The sequence below is a fragment of the Capsicum annuum genome, chromosome 6 (assembly GCF_002878395.1).
Source record: "Capsicum annuum cultivar UCD-10X-F1 chromosome 6, UCD10Xv1.1, whole genome shotgun sequence".
In the NCBI taxonomy this organism is placed as follows: domain Eukaryota; kingdom Viridiplantae; phylum Streptophyta; class Magnoliopsida; order Solanales; family Solanaceae; genus Capsicum; species Capsicum annuum.
Window position 1 is genome coordinate 66,196,186 of NC_061116.1, and position 21,563 is coordinate 66,217,748.

A 21,563-nucleotide genomic window follows, 5' to 3' on the forward strand; every position below is an offset into this window, starting at 1 on the left:
TTTTCTAAACAGAGTTAAAGCCATAAACTACAGTGACTAAGCAACTAATATCACCAATTATACTAGTTACTTGATAATGAAGGAATCGTGATGTGGAACACAAGTGAAATATTTTATAATAGTTGATATCCCATGCAAACCAAATCTGAATATTTATAGCTTCATTATAGTTACATCTCAATTCCCAACCAGGGCTGATATAAACAATGATTTGTACAGCTTGTTCTTCTTTTACTCTAGTTTTCACCAGTCTTATAAGTCTTATATGATTGGCCTTCAGATAGTGCTTAAGTTCCTTTTGCTTATGCCTTTTATTGATGCCCCTTACATTCCAAATAACCTAAATCATGTTATGTTATGAAAATAACTCCTGGATCAGGAGATTGTTGGATATTCATAAAACCGCTGAAGTTTCATCTATCCTTCTTTCTGATAGGTACAGTACCTAAAATAGGGAATTTCTCATAGTCTAGTTCCTGTATCTTATCTTTACCTTTTTCTGACTTAGCTTCAGCCATCTCATCAAGTTTATTAGCAATGTTCTTTATTATTGTCCTTGACTTGTCAGTTTCAGCATAAAGGGAATCTGTAAGAGATTTGGTACAATTTTCTACTGTACTATTCTCATTCACATGAAGCTCTTCAGCTACTGCCAGTGTCTTGATATCCGCATCCACCCCTGGGGGTTCAGCTATATTGATTTCCTTTGGTTGCCAAATTAGTTCAACCTTCTTACTACCCTGTTTTCTTCCTCTTGGTTTAGCTGGATCCTTTGGAGGTGGCCTATCCTGACATATATGTCCCACCACTAAACATTTAGGATAGAATTTAGGCCTCCAGTCATATACCACAGCCTGAGTCAATTGAGTTCCACCTGGTTCCTACACTATGATCTCATCAGGCAATGTTCTTATGATATTAACCTCTATTAACATCCAAGCATATGAGATGCGTTTTTGTTTAGCTGTACACTCATCTACATACACTAGAACCCCTACTAAACTTGTTATGCGACTCAATGAATCTTTTCCCCAAAAGGACTTTAGCATATTTGTAAATTTTACCCATAGTGGAATTTTAGTGGGGAACTCTTTAGAGAAATCCAAGTTCAACGACCAAGGTATTAGAATGATAGGTTTATTGTTAATTGTATAGGGCCCTGAATAGATCACCTCTTTCATATCCTCCATAGATTGAAAGCGAATGATATACTAACCTTCATCATAGTAGTACAAATCTGGCTCTGCAGCTTGAGCCCAAAATTGACCAATATATCTTTTCATAGCATTATATCCTGGGGTATCACCAATAAAATAGGCCATCAGGGCAGGCTTCCATTTGTTAATTTCTTTGTCAATTGTGTCTTGTTCCAGCTGTACGATTGGATTACCATCAACTATCCTTGGAGAAATATAATTCAGAGCTAATCCATTAGAGGCAGATATATTTTTTGCAAACAAGTTAGTCCAAGGTGCTTTGGGTATTTCTTGAGTATCACTTCCTTCAATTTCAACGCTGCATTGCTCCTCTTCCACAGTTGATAGCTCAGCTTCTTTAAGTTTAGTAGATCCCATAACTACTGCTCCATTAGTTACTGTTCCTTGAGCAGATCTAGGTTTAATGTCACTAATCCTAATATCTCGCTGTGGAATATTACTCAGATTCAGCCTCTGCTGGAAACCCTTTGATCTGACAGTTCAACTTCTTCTTTTAGATTATCAATATATGGCATCGAAGTAACAGTTTTTGTAGTACATTGTATCTTTCTACTTTCTTCTAAATTCACCACTTTCTCCAGATCTTTCTTAGGTCTTCCTCTTCCTTTCCCCCTTCCTTGCCCACGACCTCTAGCCATGGCAGATCTCAGAAGCGTACGTTAGCTTAACGTGCGCCTACAACCATTCTAAGTTATCAGAAGTTAATACTTAGTATCTAAATATTACAATTTACAATAGATAAAATGCTTTACTTCTAATGAGGTCATATATTGATCGTTGCACAAGGCATAAAAAGTAGTTTCATATCTAAAAGTATCTAAGTTGCAAAAATATGACTACGACTGGTTGAGAGAGTAACTTTTCTTGTCAACCTAATAGCCTATGAACAAAATTAATCCTTATGTTATCCAACCAACGGGTGATTAACTACACTAAAGGATAATTTTGAAATTAAATATCTCTATAATTTAAGTGCACCGAGTCATCTAACTACACCTTAGCCAGAGTCATTCGACTGCCGTCCAAATGCTTCCAAATGCTCTAATGGTAAATTACCCTAAAAATTGAAGCAACACACCTAAAATCATTACTACAAATATGCTAAAAACTAATATGAATTTGATCATGTGAGCTTGTATTCTTGGAAGGGAAGAAACAAAGATGGGAGAAAGAGCTCTAAGGATTATAGATGAATTATAAAAAGTGTAATGCATTGTGGAAGAGAACACAAGCTCATTCTAGTGCCACGGTGCATAATTCCACTTTTGAAATAATTGACCAAAGTACAAACAACCTAACAATTAAAATACCAAGATTGTCTTTTTGTGTAGTTAATCATACATTAATTGTTTTTATCTCAGTTTCATAAAAGAATTAAAACACACACGTCAAATATGGTGAGTTGGATAACACAAAGACTAAAAACATTTTTGCCTCTTCTATTAAACCAATTTTATTAATTCTAACTTTTAGAACATGTATAGCGGAAATAATTAACAAGGATCAATTTTACTTACATACAATCTGGATAACATTAACTAAAACAATATTGAAAAAGCTATTTACCTGTTGAAGCTCTCACACAACTCGTTCAATTCCTTGCTTGCCAGGTCTGCTGCCTTCTGCTATTTTCTGACTAACTTTGATTATCAACCTTGTTTGGACAAGTAGTTTTTGGATTGGAAAAACAGATAATTTTCTTCCAAACAACAATCCCTTATTTATCCTTGTTCTTTATTTAATAAGGGAGAAGAAGAGGCAAAAAATGTGTTTGCCTTTTTAAGAGTAAAAACGTTTTTTGCTCTTAATATCCTATTAATGAGCAAAAATATTTTTGCTCATAAAAATAATTTATTTATTTATTATTTAAAGTTAGATTTTTTTTCCTTATAGAAGATTAGTAAATAATATTACTTCTTCTAGTAAGCTCATTTTTCTTTTTCAAAATTGATTAGTTGATCAGGTATAATAGAGACCACAAATTTATTAAGTAAGGCTTTTAATTATTGAAAATGAATGAATTGCCATATCATAATAAATTATAAATTATTTCACTACAAATCTGTAATTGCACTCCTCGATATAATTTTGAAATCTCATTACATCTTATTTTTACTCTTCATGTTAGAATTACTAACACCAATCAATTAAATTAAATTCTCTAAAAAATTTAACTCATTAATTAGTTTAATTGTTTATTTATAATGCTTAACTTATTTCACATGATGACTATAAAATCCATCTGCAGGGGTTTCACGTGAAAACTTGTAAGCAACCATAAAGAGGTGTCGTCTATCTCAAATTCGAGACATGGTTCTATCAATTAATTATTATTTCACTAAGTGAGTTGTCATTATCCAACCTATTAGGAATATATTGACTTATAAAATAGTCTCACCTTTTAATAGATTAAAGCAATAAATCAAATCACGTAGATCATAGTAATTATATCAAGATTAAGAGTATAAGTACATGTAATATACTTAAGAAGTTGTTTATTATATTCAGAACATAAACAAACATCTCTAATTGATCCGTTCAATATATACAAAATGTACTAGCACAAGAAATAGAAATATTTCTACTCCCACAATTAAGATCAAATTATATTTAATCTTGTGCTACAATCATCAAGATGTTTGTCCTACCTCATCTTTGATTGTGAACATTAATTTATTACTTATAAGAATCGATAATTCTAATCTTCCATGCATGAATTAAAATACCCCATACACAAAATTGTCTACTATATAAGTAAAGGACACACATGTTAACACAATGATCTATTCAAATAAAAATTTTATGAAATAAAATAAATGTCTTTACATGGGATGAAAATATATTACTATAACATAAACCACATGGTTAATAGTATAGCCTAATAATGTCTCACTTAGACTCATAACCATGCATGCATAATTTTAACATCCATTTCTTCCACATGCTTATCAAAAAACTTCTGGGTTAAGTTCTTTGTAAATGGGTCCGCCAAATTTTTCTTTGACTCAATCTTTTAAACTCTCACATCACCCTTTCTGTTATATCCCGAATCAAGTGATATTTTCTCTCAGTATTCTTACTTCTTTTATAACTTTGTGGTTCTTTCAATTTTGCAAATGCATCACTATTATCACAATAAAGTGATAGTGGTGTTTAAACCAAAGGAATCACACCAAGCTCTTTCATAAAATTACCGAGTTAAACAACCTTCTTAGCTGCCTCAGAATCACCTACATATTCAGCTTTCATGGTGGAATCAGCAAGACATAATTGCTTGATACTCCTCTAAAAGATGGCTCCACCTCCTAAAGTAAACACATACCCTGAGGTAGATTTTCTTGAATCTTTATCTGACTAAAAATTTGAATCAGTATACTCAATTGGTACAAGCTCCAGAGTGAAAAACAAACATGCAATCCCTATTCCTTTTTAAGTACTAGATTATATACTTAACCGCATTCAAATATTCTTACCCAGGATTATAATGATATCTGCTAACTATGCCAACCACAAAAGAAAATATCTGTTCTAGTACACAACATAGCATACATGAGGTTTTCTACAGCTGAAGCATAAGGGATTGCATTCATTCTCTCTAACTCATTTGTCGTTTTGGTCGACTGATCCTTTGATAGAGTAATTTCATGTCTAAAAGGAAGGAATCCCTTTTTAAAATTTTGCATGCTTAACCTTGCAAGAATATTATCAATATAAAGTGTTTGAGATAAGCCTAATATCCTTTGTCTGTGATCACACATGAGCTTAATCCCAAGGATATGAACCTCTTCTCCCAAGCCTTTCATATCAAAATGCTAGGACAACTACTCCTTAACAGAATTCAACATGCTCATATTATTACATATGAGCAAGATGTCATCTATGTACAGAATAAAAATGCTACTCTATCTCCATTCCTTTTTTTATAGACGCATGATTCATTTTCAGATTGGTCAAAACCAAAAGTCTTAATCGAATTATCAAAATAAGTATTTCATGCCCTAGATGCCTATTTTAAATCATAAATGAATTTCTTAAGTTTGAAAAACTTATGTCCATTACCACTTTCCATGAAAACTTCTGGTTGTGCCATATTTTACAATTATCAATACTTTTATTTATAAAAGTTGTCTTGACATTCATTTGCCAAATATCATAATAATAATAAGCAGAAATGGATAAGATAATCCTAATGGATTTAAGCATAGCTATCGGCAAAAAAGTTTTCTCATAGTTAATTACTTCTTTTTGAGTAAACCCTTTTGCAATAAGTCTAGCCTTTAAAAGTTTGCACTTTTTCATCCATGGCTCTCTTTTTCTTATAGATCTTTCTATAGCCAATGAGTTTCGACTCTTGCAGGTGGTTCTACAATTTTCCAGACTTGATTGAAATACATAGACTCCATTTCAGATTTCAAAGAAGCAATCTATATTTTAGAATCTTTATCAAATAGTGCTTCTGTGTAATTAAGGGGTTCTGTGTTAGGCTCCTCAGGGATTCTATCATATGATTCTCCCAGAATCACAAATCGTAAAGGTTTCCTAATAATTCGACCACTATGATGATTTGTCAGTACAGGATATGCTACACCTAGAACTAAATTTTGAACACCCTGAAAATCTTTCAGCACAATGGCATGTTTCTTGACATTATCCTAAATATTGTTCTCCAAAATTGCAGGTTGCTCGATGTTACTCCTACTACTTTGAGGTAACGTGATGTCAAGTGTTTTCTCTTATGCAACCTCTTATCTATTGACATTTCTCCCACTGTATAGATGCAGTGATATGCCTAACGTTTTTCAAAAAATGTTTTTGTGTTTTATGATTCATTATTCTATTGCTTAATTCCTGTAAAATGATTTTACTTCTAGAAACGTGGTTCATTAAATAATCCTCTTCAAGAAATCTGGCATTTGTCGAAACAATTACCTTCTATCCCTTAGGACAATAAAATAAACACCTTTTCATCCTATTGGATATCCAATAAAAATGCATACTAATGTCCTAGATTCAATTTATTAATTTTTTCTTTTTAGCACATGTGCTGAACAACCCCAAACCCGAATATGTCATAGACTAGGCTTGCACTCACTTCACAATTTAGATAGAGTTAAAGGTACTGATTTTGAAGGAATCAAGTTCAGATTATAATTTGTTATTTCTAATGAATAACCCCAAAAAGAATATGAAAAATCTGAATAAGAATATGAAAAATCTGAATAACTTAACTTTGATCTAACCATTTTCATAAGAGTTCTATTTCGTCGTTCTACCATACCATTTTGTTGTAGTTTCCCAGAGCAGAATATTAAGATGTAATTCCTGATTCTGATAAGTTTTTAATGAATTTCGTAGAAAAGTATTCACCACCATGATCAAATCATAATGTATGGATTTTTTACTATGTCTCTTTTCCATTTTCATCTAAAATTCTTTGAATTTTTCAAAGCATTCAGATTTACGGTACAACAAATAAATATATTCTTATTTTGAGTAATCATATGTAAAAGTCAAAAAATACTCAAAACCACCTCTTTCTTGTATATTCATAGGACAACACAAATCAGTATGAATTAATTCTAATTTATTATTGGCTCTATTTCCTTTGGAAGAAAAATGTTTCTTGGTCATTTTACCTTTTAAACAAGGTTCATAAGTTGGAAGTGCCTCCAGTTTCAATGAACTCAAAGGTTTATAGAAAAACAACCGTGAGATCCTATCTATGTTAATATTACCATGACGTAAGTTCCATGAGTATGTTTCACTCAATTTCGAAATACATTTTCCTTGATGTAATGGATCAACATTATTAAGTTTCATTATTTGTAGCATATTATGGGAAACATCAAATATAAACAGATCATGTATTCTAGGAGCAGAAATAATAAAATGCTTATTAAACTTAATAATTGCACAATTATTAGCAAAATAAACATTATAACCAGTATCCATTATTCTTGAAACTAAAATTACATTCTTTCTTATAGAAAGTATGTAAAGAACATTATTCAAAGTCAAAACTCTAGAACTACTAAACGAAATGGACATAATTCCTATAGCTAAGGATGGAGCTGGTTCCTCAATTGCTTGAAACACATTCAGTTTACTTTCACTTAGGTGCCATTTTTCCTGAAACTCTACATAGGAGTACAGATATGATTAGTGACTCCCGAATCTGTAGCTCAAAATTGGGTAGAAACAACCTCTAAAAATATTTCAATGACATATGAAAAAGAAGTACCTTATTTCTGCATCTTAGCTATATTGCTAGGGCACTGTTTCTTATAATGATCAGGTTTCTTGCAATGATAGCACTTGCCCTTAAGTGTAGCCATGCCACTATTAGCACCTGGAACCTTGCGAGGCTTTTTCTTCTTTTCTTTTCGTCTTAGAAGTTGAAGACGAAAGTTTTTCAACCATCAACGCATCAGGAGGAACTTGTTTCTTAATGATAGATTCTACCGCTTGTAGCTCATTTAGTAGTTTCACAAGGAACAAGTACATCTTATTCATGTTATAATTTAAGCGAAACTGCTGAAAATTGTCCGATAGAGTTGTACGACCATCTCAACCTGAGATTCCTTATCAATAGTTGCACTAAGAATTTCTAGCTTGTTCAACAGACTCATCATTTTAAGAATACTCCCTCACCGAAGTTCCTTTAACCACTTTTGTGTTTAAGAGAGTTTTCATAGCCGTCTGCTTTGTAGCACGATTTTTCTCACCGAACATCTCTTTGAGATATTCGAGCATATCGTAAATAGTTGTCATGGACTAATGTTGATGCTGCAACACATTTGGTATGGAGGCAAGAATGTAGCATCTTTCCATCTAGTTAGCCTTAACCAACTTATCGTAGGCTTTAGTCTCATCATCAGTGGGTTCATCCTGCTAAACAAGATATTTATCAACCAACACAAATTTAAAACCCTTAGTAGTAAGAACAATATCCAAATTTAATTTTCAGTCAACGTAGTTTGGACTTTCTAATTTATTTTGATTCAGAATAGAAGTTAAGGGATTGAATGAAGCCATGATTAATCTTGTATATAACTAAAACAAATCATTAGACATGCTATAGAATAATAAAATTCTTTAAAAACACATCACACACATAACCATGCACATAAATAGTTAGAATCAATAAGGAAACTTAACCATTTAAGAAAACATATATGCAAAGTTAGGTGTATTATCTCTTAAATAAAACAGAACTAACTCAGTTAGAGAGTAAACTGTTGAATTAAGTTCGATAAGTATCATCATTCATAAGTCTCTGTACCATTTAACTAACATGTAACATGGTTGAAAAGTTAATACTAGTCATCAAAAAATAAGAAACTAAAAAACAGTAATACACTATACAAGTTTATCTGATGGGGAAGATGACCTATGTCAACATGTAAACTTATATTATTTACTGTAACTAACCACTGAAAATCATAAGGAATGATCCCTATCACCACTGATTTTCAAAAATTAATTTTCTCAGAATTTTTAATTTTTTGGAAAATACAAAAATACCCCAAAACCCATCAAAACAACCCTAAATGGCCAAAAAGGGGCCTAGATCACAATACAGCAGTATGTATTTCTCAGTGGGTCATTTTTGATAAACTTATCAAGTTTCAGGTCATTTGGAGTTCGTTAAAAATTGAAAAAACTCTAATACCAACCAAATTGGCAATTATCAATCGGGTTGTTTGCAAGGGTCAGTAGGGCTGCACGCATTGCTTGGCCTTACAACTACACTACTTGTTAAGTTATACAAGTAACGAAGGTTGTTGGGTAATTTTAAAAACTTTATAGTTTTTCCTTCAATTCAAAAAACCTATTTAGGCGTTTACTGGCAAAATGATTTGCGAGGGTGAAACGAACTGCCCAGGTGGTTTTGCCCTGCCACCACACTGCTCGTTGGAGTATGTGAGTAACGAATATGGTTGGGCTTAGTCAAAATTTATCATAGTTTTACCCTTAATTAAAAAAAAATAATTTTCACAAAACTAAGCAAAACATGTAAAATTCATTTTCTGTTTTCTGGATAATAAACTTAGATTCTGAAAATCATTAATATTATCAAAAACATGATAAAAAATATCAACAACATGCTTTATACAATGATTATCTAAAACATATACAACAAATCATGTAATTTTCTTTACATTATCTAGCATATGTAAGAAGACTAGTGATAGAAATTTTTAGAACATGCAAAGCGGAAGTAATTAACAAGGATCAATTTTACTTACATATAAACTAGATAACATAAACTGAACTGATATTGAAAAGCTACTAACCTATTTAAACTCTCACACAACTCGTTCAATGACTTGTTTGCCAGGTCTGCTGTCTTTTGCTATTTCCTGACTAACTTTGATTATCAACCATGTGTGGGCAAGTAGTTTTTGAATTGGAAAAAAGAAAATTTTATTCTGAACACAATCTCTTATTTATCCTTGTTCTCTAGTGAATAAGGGAGAAGAAAAGGTAAAAAATATTTTTGCCCTTTTAAGAGTAAAAAAATATTTTCTACTCTTAATATTCTATTAATGAGCAAAAATGTTTTTGCTCATAAAAATATTTTTTGTATTTATTTTTTAAAGTCTGAAATTTTTCTTTTCTTTATAGAAGATCAGTAAATAACATTACTTCTTCTAGTAAGATTCTTTTTGTTTTTCAAAATTGATTAGTTAATCAAGTATAGTGTGAACCACAAATTTATTAAGTGAGGATTCCAATTATGATATTAATTCTCAAATGAATGAATTACCATATCATAATAAATTATAAATTATTCCACTAAAAATCTATAAAAGCACTCCTCGATTTAATTTCAAAATCTCATTCCATCTTATATAACTCCCTATGTTAGAATTACATGCATGAATCAATTAAATTAAATCCTCTAAAAAATTTAACTAATTAATTAATTTAATTCTTTATTTATAATGCTTAACTTATTTCAAATGACGGATATAAAATTCACCTGCCGATTTTTCACGTTTAAACTTATAAGAAACGATAAAGAGGTGTCTTCTATCTCAAATTCTAGACATGGTTCTATCAACTAATTATTATTTCACTTAGTGATTTTTCATTATCCAACCTTTTAGGAATATATTGACTTATAAAAGAGTCTCACTTTTTAATAGATTAAAACAATAAATCAAACCGCATAGATCATAATAATTATATCAAAATTAAGAGTATAAGCACATGTAATGGACTTGAGAAGTTGTTTATTAATATCCGGAATATAAACAAACATCTCTAATTACCCCGTTCAATACATACGAAATGTACTAGCACAAGAAGTTGGAATATTACCACTCCCATGATTAAGATCAAATTATATTTAATCTTGTGCTATAATCATCAAGATGGTTGTCCTACCTCATCTTTGATTGTGAATATTAATTTATTACTTAGAAGAACTAAAATTTTAATCTTCCGTGCATGAGTTAAAATATTCCATACACAAAATTGTCAATTATATAAGTAAAGGACACACATGTTAACACAATGATATATTCAAATAAAAATTTTATGAAATAAAATAATATATCTTTACATGAATGAAAATATAATACTATAACATAAACCACATGGTTAATAGTATATCCTAACACTAATATGATACATTTTGTTGCCTTTTGTAAAAGAATTAATGATGAGAGGCCAAAATAATTAACTAGTGTTTTAAATAAAGATGTATTTTAAAATTAATGAAAAAAGGGCCTAAAATGCCCTTCAACTATGTAAAATAATATAAAAATGTCCTCCGTCTATCTATTGTGCCTAAAATGCCCTTTCTGTCTACCTATTGGGCCTAAAATGGCCTTTAACTATGTAAAATGGTATAAAAATGTCCTCCGTCTTTCTATTGAGCCTAAAATGCCCTTTTCGTCTATCTATTGGGCCTAAAATACCCTTCTCACCTACCTATTAGGCCTAAGATGCCCTTCCCGTCTACCTATTCGGCCTATTTTGCCATTTTATTTAGGTAAATTACATGAAAAAACCATTCTTAAAATTTAATTAGATAAATAATAGTAATTTTTTAATATTACCAAAATAAAAGTTTCTTTTACATATATAGTCATTGAAAAAAAATTTAAAATATAATTATAATTTCTAAGTTAATGCTATAACTAATTATCAATTCACCAAGAGATATTTCAATCTTCAAATTAAAAGTGGAAAAGATAATCTCTGTTTTCAAATCTCTCTCTTATATTCAAAATTCAAATATTTTAAAATAAATTTAGTATTTCATTATTTGTTTGTGTATGTTTCGTTTTGTTTTCATGTATGTTAATTATCTAGTATTATTTTATTATCGTATATTTTTAATTCTAATGTAATGGGTTAATCATAATTTTTTATGGACAAATATCTATGTTATAAAAATCATTATGTTGGAAGTACAGATATACCATGTATTTGTATTGTATAAATATAATTTATGTCAAAGTCAGATTATTATTATATTTTTGATATAATTTATGGGATAAATATTCATGGTATATCTCGTTATGCCGGAAGTACTTTTCTTGTTTAAAAATTATTTATTAAATATAAATGTATATTTTCAATATTACATGGTATATATTTTTTATATCTAAAATAAACCATGTATATTTATGGTACAAATATAATTTATATGGTATAAATATAATTTTTCTGGTATAAATATACCATGTATTTTTATGATATAAATATAATATAGAAATATACCATAAATTTTTATGGTATAAATATACCATATATTTTTGTGGAGGCATCGTGAAAGCAGACAATAAAAATGAGAAATATAAAAATTTTGATATAGTATATAAAAAATGAATGAAGAAAGGCTTCCATAAAAATAGGCAATAAATAAGAAATATGAGAATTTAATATATAACTATTTTTCTATATATTAGAATCTGTTATAAAAAAGTAAATATTTTATATGTTATATCTGACAACCAACTAATACGGCTAAAATATAATAATTTTTTTAAAATGACTATTTATGTTGTTTTCTTTTTATTTATGAGATCAATTTAGAATGATGAAAAATTGATATTGTGCACTATTTATTTGGTTAATATTAATAAAAATGATAAGGATTTTATGTAGTGTAATAAAAATAAGTTGTGGTATTATATAATTTATTTCTTAAATAAAAGGGTAAAATAGCCTCAATAGGTAGACGGAAAGAATATTTTAAGCCTAATAGATAAACAAGAAGGACATTTTAGGCCCTTTTCGTAAAATTAATTATCTCGTGAATAATTTATTATGAATAAATATTATTCCTTCATCTTACAAACTAGAGATACTTTGGTGTATTGAGTCGTTACCAATGATTTGTTGAGTATTGATAGGTGTAACAAAAGATGCAACCTTTTAGAATTGTCGTCTTTGCTCTCTTATTTACCTCTCTAAGGTGACACTGAATTCTGGTATGCCACTGGTGATAGTATATATCAATTGCTTTCATTAAGATGAGCATACCAATACAACAACAACATATTCAGTGTATTCTCACCTACTGAGGTTTGGAGAGGGTAGAGTGTACGCAGATTATACCACTATCTCAAGTGAAGTAGAGAAGTTGTTTCCGATAGACCCCCAACTTAGAACCAATAACAGTATAGCAAACCCAAAACATAAATGCATATAAACTTGTATAGGCAAAATAAACTAACAATGCTAGCCACAAGATAATACTAGAGCCGCAAGATACTACTATAAACTATATATCCGAAACTATAGACAACACTCAACCCACAAACAAGAAACTTTAGACACAAATAAAGAACGCCCCTATTGTTACCACTCACTCCCACCCCCTAACCCTCTACCCTAATCCGCATCCTCCACATCTTCCTATCCAGGATCATGTCTCCGCCGTAAACTGTAACTGCTCCATATCATGCCTAATCACCTTCCTCCAATATTTTTTCGACCTACCTCTACCCCTAAGATAAGCATACCAATATCTTGAAATATTTGTTTTGTTTTAGTATGTGAATGTTACAACTAACAATAGCCAAAATCTTTTACTGCTAATGAGGTTATATATTGATCATTGCACAAGGCATGAAGAGCGGTGTTGCATATTCGGAAGCATTCAAGTTGCAAAATACACCTTCTGGGAAGGTTGTTATGAGAGAAAATTAGGCCTCCAGTGCAAACTAGTTACAAAGTCACCTATTGATCAAACTCCAACAACTACGAGCTCTCCTACTAGACTTTAATAGATCTAGTCGTTCTACAATATCCTTCATAGCTAGTAACAAAACTGTCTCCGATACTTGAAAAGAGTCCAGTTTCTCGCCTCTTCCAAAAGTAGTAAACAATTGCTTCCCAAGCAGCTGCCACAACCTCCTTTTTGAACTGCTTCCAGTGCTTCATTTTAGTTCTCTCTAGCATAATTTTCACCTCCCTGGCTTGAAGTGGTATGTCCAGCTAAGTTGACAGGTCAGTTCTCAACTTTTTGGTCCAAATACAATCTTCAAAAGATGCAGGGATGTTTCTGTAGCCTTCATGTCGCATAAGAAACATTCATCAGTGTCAACTGGTATATTCAAGTGTCTTAGTCTGGATCGAGTAAGCAACCTCCTCTGCGCAACTAACCAAAGTACAAACCAATGTTTTGGTTGAGCTACTGCTGTCCACATCAGGTTATCTAGAGTTAATATCTTGAAAGGTCACTTAAATTTGTAAATTTATCTAGTAGAATCATTGTACTTTATTATGTATCAATAAAATCACTCAACTTTTAGGCCTTTGTATCAATAAAAGCACTCAATTAAATTTATCATTAAAAAATTTACATGACAAAATAATTTTTTTTTATGTTATGCAAATATGAACCCAACAAATAAATAAAATTAAAGAAAACTCATTAAAGATTTTCCTTTTTTTATAGTATTTTTCTGCCAAACAAACAGAAAAGGACATAGCCATTGATATCCTAATTTGATATAGATCTTGTATTCATTCTATGAGTAATTGGGAACAAAAATATTTATTAGCGTACCTGCATTATGGAAGGCTTGAAATTCCATGGAGCCAAGGTCGATTCTAATTTTTGAAATCAATGTGAACTTTGTAAATAGAAGACAATGGAAAGCAAATAAGTAATACTCCCCCCATTAATTTTTTGGAGACTTTCATAAACAACCATACTTTAGCACAAAACTCGGTCTTCATAGCCGCAGTTTGCAATATTACAATACACAGCTGTTGTATTTAATCCATAGCCGTTGTACTTCAAAAGAAATAGTTCAAGAAGGTTCAATTAGCTGAAATAAATTTCTAGATTCACAGATTTATTAAAAAGCTGAACCAAAAGCTTCTCAAGCTCAAGTGTTTACTTTTTTAGTTAGACAGCAACACCTTGGTGCTAATGTGGATTCAATTTTACTCAGTCTTCTGTATTTATATAAAACTTAAATACATTAATTATATTTTATATTTTATTTTTTTTTGCTTAAGTCATTGCCGGACACCTAAATTTGTCCCGAAAATTCACTTAGACCCCTCAACTAAGGCCTGTACCGATCAGGCCCCTAAAGTGCTAAAATTGGTACATATTAGGCGCAAAATACTGATTTGGCAAGTAGAGTGTAACACACTCTCCTTGGGCACGTGAATAGAGTCTCAAATAGTATTTTTTTTTTTAAAAAAAAAGTCACATTTCAATTTATTTAATACATTTCTAATAATAACAAATTTTATTTTATTTTTTTAAAAAAAAAATCACCCCCCTCCTTCGCCCCCCCCCTCCCCAAACCCCTAGCCATCTTCTTCATCATCTTCTTCTTCATCTCTATTTTTTTTCCTTTTTAAATTCTTAACAATCTTATTAATACAATTAACAATTTTCAATTAAAAAAAAATCAGTGAAAGTTATGAACTTTAGCATATTAATACATTTCTCTTTGCAAACTTGATATGTTTTTGCAGAGTAAACTTGATTCCGGAGAAATTCCTTTTTTTTCGGCTAATTTGATATGAATCTGAGATTACTTTATTGATATTATTAAAGAATTCAAATTTTAAGAAACCCATAACACAAGAAGAAGAAAAATAGTAATAAATATGAATTAGATTGCTAAAGAAATAAAATTTCTAAAAAAATGTTGATTTTTTTTTTTTTTTACAGAAACGGAGAAGAGGATGTTAAGAGGGGGCAGGGGGAGGTAGTGGAAAACGTTCTTTTCTTTTTCTTTTGATTATTGATTCTCAAATCAGATATTAAAAAAAAAGGCAAAATGACTCAATGAATTCCTGTACTAGGTCGGTTTAGTAAGTTGGGCACTTCTACTTACATGTTCGTCATCTGAACCCCTAAACCCACTAAAAACTATATTTTAAACCCTTTGACAGTTGACTTTACCTATGTGACATTAAAATGCTAACTAGGACAAGAAGAGTGTAATCACCCGCTTGGGGTGCGAGTGGGGGTCATTTTTTTTTTTTAATCAATTTTACATTAAAATAATTTATTTTTATTTTTTAAAAAAAGTAATATTAAAATTAAAAAAAAAAAAAAGAAAGAAAGGAGGGCAGTCAGCCTTCTTCCCTACAACCCCCCTCTTCTCTACAACCCCCCTTCTTCCACTTCCACACATAGTGGTCAGTCGTCCCCGTCCACCACCACCGTTTCCGTCCAACACTACCTCGTCCACCACCGTCCCCGTCCACCATCGTCCCCGTCCACCACTATCTCGTCCAAATTGATCAAAAGGTGTCTAAATTTTCCATTTTCTTACTTTTGATTGAAAATTTTGGGCATGAATTAAGCAAAAGGGGTTATCAAAGATTGTATCTTTTTCACTCTTACATATATATATATATATATATATACTAAGCAGCAAAGACCACAAAAAATACACATCAGTAATGAGCAACACCATGGAGGTGATCTTGAACTTCTATTTGGAAGGATATTGATCCAATCTTGGAAATCCCACATACAACACAAAAACTCAGGTAAATTCCTCCATTAAATCACCCCATAACACCCATATCCATTAACACTCCACTACAATTTTTACTATAAACAACTGTAAACACCACGCCCACCACCCATCTCCTTTGATTTTCCTCCACCTCCATGAATACTAATTCTCCATAAACGAAAGAACAACCCATCAGTTATCCACAGTAACTATAATACACAACAACAATATTATACACATACTAAAAAATTGATACGAAAAATATAAATAAAAATGAAAAAAGAGAGAGGGATTGTTGGTTGAAGGAAGTGAGATATGAGTCACTATAAATAACTAAATTTTTTTAACTTTGTAGCTGATTGTGTTTTTATGCTTTCTTGATACAATTGTGTTTGTGAAAATTGATTGAATTGTGAATTTTGGTTCTGTTGGTAATGGAGAAGAGAGAGTGGAGAGATGGAGGGGGAGAGAAGATGAAGAAGATCAACCACTATCATTTTTTTTTTAATTTTTAATTTAAATTTTTTATTTTTTATAAATTGTTATGTGGTATTTTAAAAATGATGTGGAATTTAATATATTATTTAAAATGATGTGAAAACTGACGTGGCGAGAGTGTCTTACACTTACCAAAAAAGTGTTTAAAATATTATTTTTTTGTGGGTTCAGGGGTCCAGATGACAAACATATAAGTAGAAGTGTCCAATTTACAAAATCGATCTAGTACAGGGTTTCACTGAGCTATTTTGCCTAAAAAAATAAAAGATGGAGAAGAAGATGACAAGAAAAATGGAGAAAAGATGAAAGAGCAGGTGGGGTGGGGGATGTTGAAGGGGACCCCATTTTATTTTTATTTTTAAAAGAGGTCTATAATTAATTTTTAATAATTAGTGGACCCACAATGCCATGTGTCATCTTCTAATTAGCCCTTTTTGGCACATCATCGCGTGTGTATTACACACACTTGAGCTTTTAGCTGATTGGACAAAAAATGTCCAATTGGATCAAACTTTGGGTGGGTTAGGGGCCTGATAGGTACATGCCTTAGTTGAGGGGTCTAAGTGAATTTTCGGGATAAATTTAGGTGTCTGGCAATGACTTAAGCCTTTTTTTGTATAGATATAACTATATCAAAATACAAGCCATGGATGGCGACGAAATATCATAACCACGCAGTGTATTTGTATTCACCACCATTTTTTTTTGTTTTTTCTTTTTTATATATATTTTTTTACTTTTAGATTTTTTTCTATTTTCATTTTCTTTTTTACTTTTCAATTCTTTTTTTTGTTTCTTCTATCTCTAACTTCTATTTTTCTTTTTTCTTTCTTTTTTCTTTTTTTATATTTCTTTTTATGTTTCCCCTTTTTCTCCTTTTTTCTATTTTTGTTTTTTCCCTATTTTAATTTTTTTATTTCTTTCTTTTCATTTTTTTCTTTTTTCTCTCTCTCGTATCTCTAGTTTTCATTTCTCTTTCTTTTTATTTATTTTTAATTTTTTTCTTTTTGATTTTCTTATTTATATTTTTTCTCGTCTTTCTGTTATATTTTATATTTTAAAAAAATATGCCTACTCAAGCACAAGTCATGAATGACAACGAAAATACCACAAATGCTTATCGTATTTGTATTCACACCATCATTTATATTTTTGTATTCGTTGATAAAATTATATTTTTATTTGTATTTTATAGTTCACACTTGTATTTGTATTTTATAGTTCCCATGCATAAAATTATCTTGTTTGTATTTGTATTTGTATTTTATTTTCTTCGATGCACTTGAATTTGTGAAGAACTATTTTGTATATGTATTTGTAATTTGACCGCATGTTATATTTGTATTTGTAATTTTATTTGTTTGTATTTGAATTTATAGTTGACAACATCATTTGTATTTTTAAAGAATTGAAAAGGATTGTTATTATTATTTCTAGGAACACTTGTATTTATGTTCATTGATGCAAATTATATTTTATTGATACAAATTGAACAACACAAATAAAAATGATAAATTATACAAATGTTACATTTGTATCAGATGATACATGTTTATACAACTTGAACCATACGAATGCAAAATGATACTTGTTTATATACAAATACAAATGATAAATTTGAAATACAAATACTAATGATACATTTGCATAGAATGACACATTGCATATTTATATATTTTAGACTCAAGCAAATACAATTAATCCATATACTTCTTTATATATAAATACAAATGATAAATTGTACATATTCATGGTAAAACTATCAACTACAAATAATAAATTTATTTAAAAAATATATATAGTATGATAAAAAGAAAAAAATAAAAACAGAAAAAAGAAAGAGACAACAAAAAAATGAAAAGAAAAAAAAAAGAAATAGAAGATAGAGAAAGAGAGAAAATAAAGGAGAGAGGTTATTGATTGTATTTAATTTGACAAGACAGGCCATGAATTGGAATTGATTGAAACTTTGGTTAAATAGGATAATTAGGAGTCTATGTTTGCTAAGTCGTGTAGTTATCCCTTTGTTTTAATTGTCCCTTATTTCAAAAATAAATTTTCATTTTTACTTGTCATTTTTAACATATTAAGAAAAAAATTATTTTTTATTTTATCTTTAGATTAATTATTTATTATTTAAATTATTTTCAAGACATAATACTAAATCTCAATTAGTAGGGATCGGGTAGCATCATAATGTAACAACCTGAAAATTTGATGAAATATATAAAATTTATGATTTTGTGTGATTTGACTATTTTACCTCTACTCGTAGTTGTATTATAGTATTTCTGGAGTGTGGGGGTGATTGGCGCAGTTCCTGGTGCATTTTGGTACTATTTATATAATATTTTGATTTTTGATAGTCTCGAGAGCCTTATTTTAAATTTATGTGGATATCTTTTGATTCGTGCGATGGATGACTGAACGAACTACGCCAACGACTTTGACATATCAATTTTAGGCTGGGTAGACCTTTGGTTCAGATCCCGGTGCACCTGAGCTCATTTCAACCTATTGGTCGAAAAGTTAATTGAAAATATGGGTATGGAATCCACACTTAGTCGAAACGGCCTCTAATGAAAAATTTGACTTCGCTAGTAGATTCTGAACCTCAATTTTAGGGTGATAACATATTTAGTGTGATTTTACGAGTTTTAAATCTCATTTTGACTCTCGGTTTAGAAAATTATGATTTCGAATTTCAATGATCAACTTTATGAAAATAATATTTTTTCAAAAATCTGATATCACAATTGAGTCGGAACATCAAATTTAGTGTGTTTGTATAGTTCATTTGCATATATTAAACTCCGAACGAATTCCAGACACCCCGTCGAAGTCCGTTTGGACTTGAAAAATCTGCTATAGCACAGATTTTTCTATTAAATATAGCAGTTTTTAACCCTTTTTGGGCCCGTTTTGTTCATTCTTTCACCTTTCCTTTTGAGAGTTAAATCCTAAAATAGTGTGAGAGCTTAAAAGTGAAGGTTGTGGGATCTTGGGAAGCTAGATTAACGTCTATTTCTTGAATTTTTTATGGATTTAAGGTGATAATTCACCCATTTTCTTAGTAATTTCTTGATTAATATCTCAAACCCCCCAAAATCCTAGGGCTTGATTTTAAACCCCAATTTCACTACTTTCACTTGAATAATATTTTAATCTTATAATTACTATTTTTTCATCAATTTAATCTTCAAACAACTCTAATTCTTGATTTTAACCAGGATTTTAACGATTTTTACCCGGTAAAGCTTAAAAATAATTTTTCTTCAATTTGAATCTCATTTTTGACTCGATTTGACTTGAATTTTTAGTTGTAGGTTCTAAAAATATGGGAAATATATTTTTGAAGTAAAGTTACAATTTTTTCCTTCTTTTTGAAAAATCATTTTGACTGTTCGTTTTGACCCAGAATCAAAAGTAGTCAATATAGGTGTCATTGATTTTGTTTTGATGCATAGATTCTATATTTGATTTGTTTAGTAGAGTTCAAAATCATTTGTGGAAAGTAAGGTCGTAGATACGAAGTGTAGCAGAGCGATTTCGGCTTTGAAGTAGGCTGTGGCTTAACTCTTTCAGATTGGACTTAGTAGTAATGATAATACAAAATGCATGTTAACAGTGAGAACTAATCATGAAAAATGGTTATCTATGTATTGTGCCCATGTGGGAGACTATATGTACTGTAATTGTCAAAATTGAGATATTATGTGATATGTGTGACCGTGTGGGGTCCTATGTGCTACTGATAGCCTTGAATACATGTGAATAATTATATTGTGTTGTTACAATGCTTAATGTGGTGTCATTGGTGTATTGTGATTATATTCATACTTTATTGGCATATGAGACATGTGGAAATCATGGATGAAATGAAAATAATGAGTGGATATTGGCTCACGTGATTGTGAAAATATATCATTGTGGTTGGTTGTAGAAATATATGATGTGGTTGGTTGTGAAAATACTCATTGCGATTGGTTGTGAGCATTACATCCTCATGATTCATGAAATATTGGTACCATCGTGGCAACACCTGAGTAACACTAGCAACACCTTTTTAAAAAACCCTCCCCGAGGGATATGCAAGGGAGGAGATATTGGAACACCTTATAAAACCCTTTTCGAGGAATGTGCCATAAAGGAGATATGCGATATATGGATTGTATACAAGTTGACGAACCCCTCATTGGTCCTGCATTGGAAGGAGTGCCTCCGTAGGTATATACAAGGATTGTGCAATGATCCCGGAGGTTGTGCAACAACCTCGTGCATCATCATTATCATCATATACATTGAACTTACTTTATTGTGTTTATATTATGTTGTATTGCCTTATTGACTTGTTATTTATGTAATTGTCTTATCTTCTTTTACTTGTATTTGATGATTTTGTATATGCATGTTCCCCTTATTCTATTTATATGTGATATAATCCATACTTGTGTTCTATCTTGTTGTGATGTTGCAATATATGTGATATATTAGAAGTGTTGGTGCAAGCGGTATGGACTACCGTTAAGGGACATTTTCTGATTGCAGGTGACGTGCTCTTAGTGTATATTTTGTATTCTTTATTTAATACTTTGCTTGGTCGTCCTATGATACCTACTGAGTACAAGTGGACCGTACTCATTCCTACTATGCTCTTTCGGTGCAGGTCCCAGCTCGAGCATGCCTCAGCTTGCTTGACTCGAGCTATTGTTCGAGCTTCCAAGGTAGCGGTTGGACATTCATGTGTCCGAAGTTCTCCTCTATCTTTCTATAGTAGTTATGTCTTTATTAGTATTCGGAGATAAATATTATTCTTTTGTGGTAATTTTTCTGATGTATTTGACTCCTAAATTGTATTAGTAGTTCTTACACTATTGACACCTGGTTT